The sequence below is a fragment of the Azolla caroliniana genome, unplaced genomic scaffold (assembly GCF_043228905.1).
Source record: "Azolla caroliniana isolate FFs.n. ecotype wild unplaced genomic scaffold, voAzoCaro1.0.p SCAF_1, whole genome shotgun sequence".
NCBI lineage: Eukaryota > Viridiplantae > Streptophyta > Polypodiopsida > Salviniales > Salviniaceae > Azolla > Azolla caroliniana.
The window spans coordinates 15,754,273-15,760,992 of record NW_028230436.1 but is presented as its reverse complement, the minus strand read 5'-3'; the positions used below and the strand labels follow the sequence as shown (position 1 = coordinate 15,760,992).

General features: G+C 41.4%; 2 non-coding genes across 2 annotated transcripts; one reads left to right on the top strand and one right to left on the bottom strand.

The window, feature by feature from the left end:
• The first annotated feature begins 1,830 nt into the window (after positions 1–1,830).
• LOC147869090 (U2 spliceosomal RNA) lies at positions 1,831–2,037 on the top strand. Its single transcript, XR_015532383.1, has one exon. It is a non-coding gene; the product is annotated as a U2 spliceosomal RNA (small nuclear RNA).
• Positions 2,038–3,132: 1,095 nt separating this feature from the next.
• On the bottom strand, positions 3,133–3,297 carry LOC147869089 (U1 spliceosomal RNA). Its single transcript, XR_015532384.1, has one exon. It is a non-coding gene; the product is annotated as a U1 spliceosomal RNA (small nuclear RNA).
• Positions 3,298–6,720: the final 3,423 nt, after the last annotated feature.

Sequence of the window (6,720 nt, the reverse complement as noted above, 5' to 3'; positions counted from 1 at the left end):
CTATGATTCTCTGTGCTCAATAATTCAGTATATGAATTTGAGGGAAGTTCAATAATCTATGATCCCTTGTCTATTGGGAGGAGGAATGGTTTCAAAATAGGGGGTTCACAATTATTTCCTCGGTTGATTGATCTTCATGTATCCAAAGCACAAGGGAATTAATCAACAAGTGAGTATTATCTACAATATGAACAAGTTATAGTACCACTTATTAAGAAATAATGTCACTGTTCCATCTTCGCTACATCCCATTATTATACATGGTTGTGTAATCCATGGTAACCAACAGATTGGTGTGGTGGATGCCAATCCTCTACAAATGATTAGGAAGTTGTAATACCACTTATTAGGAAACAAAGTTATTGTTCCACATTAACGATATCCCATGTTACTGTACATGGCGGTGTAGTCCATGCTAACCAAGAAATTGGTGTTAGATGTTAATCCTCTAGAAATTTGAGATTGGTAATATTCCATGTGGCTCAAACGATGCATCTAATGTTGGATAATTACAATTTTCCTAGGCTACAAATGATGAACGTAGGAATCCATGTACCAAACAATTTCTCAAATGAAGAGATCATCCATATAGGTGCAACAATGTTCATAGTCGATCCAAAGTGTGCATCCTCAAAATGATGTCCTTTTTATTTACATAATAGAATCTATCCTAAACAAGTAACAAGACATGAGTAGAAAATGGTGTAGGCATGCAATAGAAGATGTGGGGTACGACCATGTATGACAATGGGAAACAAATGGTCCTTAAAGAAGCTTATGGAGGAACAACAGACAAACATTATTTAGGGAAAGGACCCCTAATGACGCAAGGCAAAGTGAAGTGTGGTGTCTTATTGTCTAGAAAAACACCCATAACAAGGCAAGTGATCATGTCAAGGATTAGGATTGGGTGGGATAATAGAAAGGGTGTGGATGCTCCAACAAACCATAGTTTTGCAAGAACCATTTCGAAGCCTTAAGTGTTGAGCTACACACACACACACACACACACACACACACACACACAAAGGGGAACCTTCGACGTTGACATGTACAAAGGGGACTTGCAACCGCCTTCATTGGGACATTTGGAGACGTGATCGAGACTCTATCGGCGAGGTTAAACTCTCTACATCATATCCATTATTTCAACAACCAAGGTACAACACATGGTAATATTTAGTGAAATGGGACACTGATGGTAGTTTATGTTTCTCTTGAACTTTGCTCGAGGTGGTCGGTGTGGTTAAGAACTCCTAATCCATTATTCTCCTTGGCCAAAAGGCTCCATGTTTACCTAAAAATGTCAACAAGTTTGTATGTGTTGCATATATGATTGAATGGACCCTAAACCCTAAACCCTTTAATGAAAATAAGGCATGACGCTATGTTATGGGGTGGTGAAACGAGCCGATAAGGAAGTTTAATACATGCATCTCAACGTCCTTGGGTAGATGGGACATGAACAAATATTTCCATGATTTTGTAATGTATGATTCATCTACTTTATTTCTGGGCATTATTAGTATTCATTCATTGTCATCAATGCGCTTGTTAAATGTATGTATATGTATGGTGATTCATCGGCCGAGATAAGGAGTTATGCAAGACAAACCGATGATGATGTGCGATTGACGTTGGATCTTGCATACTAGCATAAGGATCATGTCTCTAGGCTTCGTGTGAGAGAGAGGACGGGAAGGTTATATAAGGTTAAAAGTAAGTAGTAGAGAGAGAGGGAGAGAGAGACATTTATATCGATTTATCCCACATATGGAAGGCTGCTTACGTGTAGCCTATAAGTATGGAAGTAGAAGCTCATACCAAATCATACCTTTCTCGGCCTTTTGGCTAAGATCAAGTGTAGTATCTGTTCTTATCAGTTTAATATCTGATACGTGGTCTATAAGGCCACATGATATTAACCTAATTTCTTTCATGGGGGCAGCCCTCGCCTGAGGCAGCTTGCTGTTTCTGGGAGCTGCGTGCGTCGCCTCGGCTTAGCACTGACGCCGAGGTCATACAGGCGCGTCCCCACTACAATCTATCGAAAATCCTCCACTTTCCTTGGGAAGGAAGGTTAAAATGTATGGTAGGATCTGTTGCAGACATTAGAAGTCATTTTCCAACTAATTCAAAAGTATGTGACGGAAGTGCCGCTTCCAGTTACAGGGATGCTGGTGAACTTCTTGACTGGAAACCTCGCATGCAGTCGGATCTGAATTATAGTCAAGTATATGACTAAACACACAGATCTGAATTATAGTCATGCATATGACTAAACAAGCAGTGTACACATTCCAACTGGTTAGTGGGGGATTAGATGGATGTGGACGAATTGAGTGGAGGCCAGGAATGGGAAAGTAAGTTACTGAGGGGTGGGGGCCATGGTCGGTCGCAGGAACAGATTATTGTAATGCATATTTATATACATGGCAAGGGGATATATGATGGATGTGCACATGGAAAATACCCACTGTTTGGGTGGGGACGGGCCCATGCATTGTGCTGAGACCAACTTTGTCCGATTCACGCGGCAAGGTGAAACTAGATTTCACAGTCAACTGCTCTCTATTCTCTGGATGGGCCACTAATGCCGCTTGTCATGGGCGTGCCCAGAAAATGGAAATAATATGCACGACTCGGAGAACAAGCAATGGCCAGTGTAGGGCTGGTACAAGATATAACTCCCCGTCAGCCTACTCACAATTCTCTTTGCACTTCCTTCCTTTCGGAGGATGTATGTATTCCCATGATTCTATTGAATTTGGTCGCATGAGATCAGAGGGGTGTATGGATATATATATATATATATACATATATGCATCTGCCTACATACATGAGCCTCGCTTTAACTATTTCGCCATGTCCCCCTCCCGTTTACCTAATTTAATATTTACGTTCATGGATCTATATATTATCTACTCCTCTATACCCTATACATACATATATACATGTGTATGTATGTTTTTATCACATGTCCTCTCTACCGATGCCTTGACAGTCTACTCGTTTACAAGCACACACACTAAGCTCCACCCAAACTTGTTCCCATATATATTATCAGTAAAACCACATTCCAGCAGGATTTCCAAGGACCAGCACCTCACTTGTTTGATTGGAGAGTTTTTGAAAGGGGCCGCGCGAACGCGAACCCCCGCTGCCACAAATTATGACGTGCACTCTCCCACATTGGGGAGATGCTAGGGTAAACAGCCCCTCCGGCTGTGCAATGGAGGCGCCGGCCCTAAGCCATCGGCCTTGCTGATCACCGATAGACCCCGCCCAGGTAAGTATGTTCAGCCGCTGCTCACAGCCCTTTATTTATAGCTCCCTTACTCTCCGTCCTCTCTATGTGGGACAAACACTGATACACTACACTTTTCCATTTCTACTCTTTTTGTATTCCATCTATTCATTCGCCCATCATGACACACACACACGCACGCACTACCACTACCACTAACCATCCCATCATGCTTCTATATCATTGCACCATCTATGATATATACGTAATGTGGTTTTGCCGACAATATGTTGCTGCTTAAGATGATGCAATACAAAGCGCGACGGAACTATCGGGACACACTCACTATCCTTGCACATGGCTCAAATGTTGCAAACAACGTTGCCCAACTTTTCTAGGTTAGAAATGGCGGAAATAGGACTTCGTGTACCAAATGACTTCTCGAATGAAGAGATAATCTATATATATATATAAGTGGAAAAAATGTTCAACAATCTATAATCCAAATAGTTGGATCCTCAAAATGACTTCATTTTTACATCAATCCTAAAGGGCTCACATAGCATGAGTAGGAAACGTTGTTGGCATATGGAATCAAAAGTGTCAGGAACCAAAACCATGTTAAATAAGCCATGAAACAAATGGTACTCAAACAAGCCATGAAGAAGAATAACAAGCACATGTTTATGCCACGGAAAGGACATTACACTTGGTTCTCTACAAAAATGCAAATATTCTTAACTATACATGTGATAAGTTTCAATTATTGGGTTAAACAATAGAACAAAGTGTGGTCGCTCCACCAAATCATAGTTTTGCTCGAACCATTTCTGATCCTTAGGTGTTGAATTTAAAGGGGATTAGCTATCCCAATTCCTTACAACATCTTGAGATGCTATAGAGACTCTATTGGTGAGGTTGTTATGCTCACTTCTTCCATTTCACTATTTCAACAACCATGTCGTAGGATAACGGTAATATTCGCCAATATGGGACACTAGTGATATTTTATGTTTGTCTCTCGTCCTTCGCTTGGGGTGGTCAATATGGTTAACAACTCCTATTCCATTCTTCTTGTTCATCTCTTGTCCTTTGCTCATCATGACTTTGATCCGGAATAGTTGGCAAAACATATATCAATGCATTCATATATGTGCATGTATAAAGGAATTGTTGTAGAGCAAGATCAAATCGCGGTGCCGTCGAAAGGAGAAGGATTTCCATGTCTCTAGTCTAATATTTCCTCGACTCGAAGTTCCTCGAGCCTAGATTTGTGGAAGAGCTATTTCTTGAAAGATGTGATTACAAAAGGCAACCCAACTGCAAAGGGGGTTTAAAGGTCTTCTCGTACAACACCATGCCCTCCTTAGTTCAGATCCCCCGCCGTCCCGCTTGAGTACCACACGTTCGTGCATCATGGCAACAATGCGTCTTACCATGAATATTACTTAAACGGAAGAATGTTTCCACAATGGAGTGAAGTTGAAGAAGAAATAGTTGATATACCGAGCTCATGGGACGAAGCTCATGAGAAGAATGAGGCGAAATGGAAGGAGAGTATCAAACTCGTGCAAGACCACTCCTTTCATTCTCATCAATTAGTTTCCGATCAACTTCAAGGAACAATGTTTCAAAGATGCTCGACATTACATCATTTGGAACATCATTGTAGCTTTCTTCTTCTTATCCTCAATTTTGATAAAGCTTGTGGTTGAAGCTTCAAAGAAGGCATTCCTGCCATTGTCTAAACACTCAAACTCTTTGAACTACATCAACATGTCTTATATGCACCCTTCTCCATTTCTTCAGATTTTCTTCCTTCCCCTTTACATTTACATGTCAAGAAAGCATTACGTTCAAGTCCTTCCCCTTCAACCATCTCTTCATATCATACATCCTCTTTTATGAAAGGTGCTTCTTATTTATCATGCTCCTCTTTCATGATGATGTTCGACTCACGAGTACGTCCTTTGTCATCTTCTTTCGGGTTTTACTATTGGCAACTTCTCCTAGTTCACTTTTAAGCCCTAATATGCCATTCTGATGAATTCATCCATGTTGAATGTCGAGGCACTCTTCTTTGATGAACTCATTTTTGTTTAGATATTTCAGTAGTGATGTGTGTGAACACTGTTATCCGTGCGACAAATAAGAACAAAGGTGTGAAAAAGGATCGTAAAAGTGATGTATGAAAGGGGATGAGTAGGACAAGCGTGAAAAGAGGAAACGACCTAAGCACTACCAGCCAAGGGGGAAAGTAACTGAAATACAGTAGCCGAGACATAAGTCGAAGATTAGGAGAAAGTAGTTGAAGCACGCCAAGAATAGAGAAGGCTATATAAATCATAAAGTAGCAGAAGGGAAGGGAGACAGAAGATATCCTTATTTCGAGCTAGAGTGAATACGTTTAGATTCAAGATCTATATTTAGAGAGAGCGTGACCAATTAGAATCAGTGACCCGATTACTCGAGGGTGTTTGTCCAAGGTGTATCTGTATTAGCATCACAGGGATGGCCCCGATGCAGAATCACACATCAAAACCTTCTTGTCGACATGGCAAGCCAACCACTCGACGCAAGCATCTGACTGCTGCCGAGGCAGACTCGTCCAAAATCACGGAGTTCACATTGACCCTCGATGGTATTCCTAGCATGACCTAGGAGAATTTGTGATGTTTCAAGACGTCTGCAATTGATTCCTCGAATTATTCCATCGAGAGATACCCAAGTGAGAACTACTCCGACAGTTCTACGCAATCGCACAGTAGCCAAATGAAACGGTATCCAGTTCATGACACACTTCCAGGATCTTTATCGCCAACTCGCTCATGATGTGTCCGCAAATCATCTAAAGGACACAACACATTCCTTGCAGGTCTACGGGAGCCTTTTCACACGATTTTAGCCTTAACCGACTCACAACAAACAATCGAGCAAGTAGTCGACTGTGTCCTTGCTTTGGATAGAGCTCAAACTAGTACCTCTTTTTCTATGAGTTCCCTCCAAAGCACTTTACCGACACACGAAGAAACCCAATTCTGACATGCGATCCTGTTGAGAGTCGAACTCAACTTCCCATAGATAGGTTTCACACTAGCTCATGGACATGTTGGGCTAGTTTTGTAAATAGTAGAAAGGGCACTTGCCCTAGCTTAGTTGGTATATAAACCAACGCATTGTAACTTAGTTATTGTTGGATGTTTTATGCTTGATGTAATTTTGGTTAATATACAGTTTGTCTCTCTCTCTCTCTCTCTCTCTCTCTCTCTCTCTCTCTCTCTGTCTTGAGACACACACACACACTCATCTTCTGTTGCATTACAAAACTCTTGCCTCCTCTTTTCTTCACATGGTATCAGAGCGTGTGGTTGCCTGATCAAGCATTTTCGACTGTGTTGTGCTGCATGCAGACGATCAATAGAACCGGCCCATCGACAGAGAAGAAATCACCATGAATACTCAAATGGGAAGCA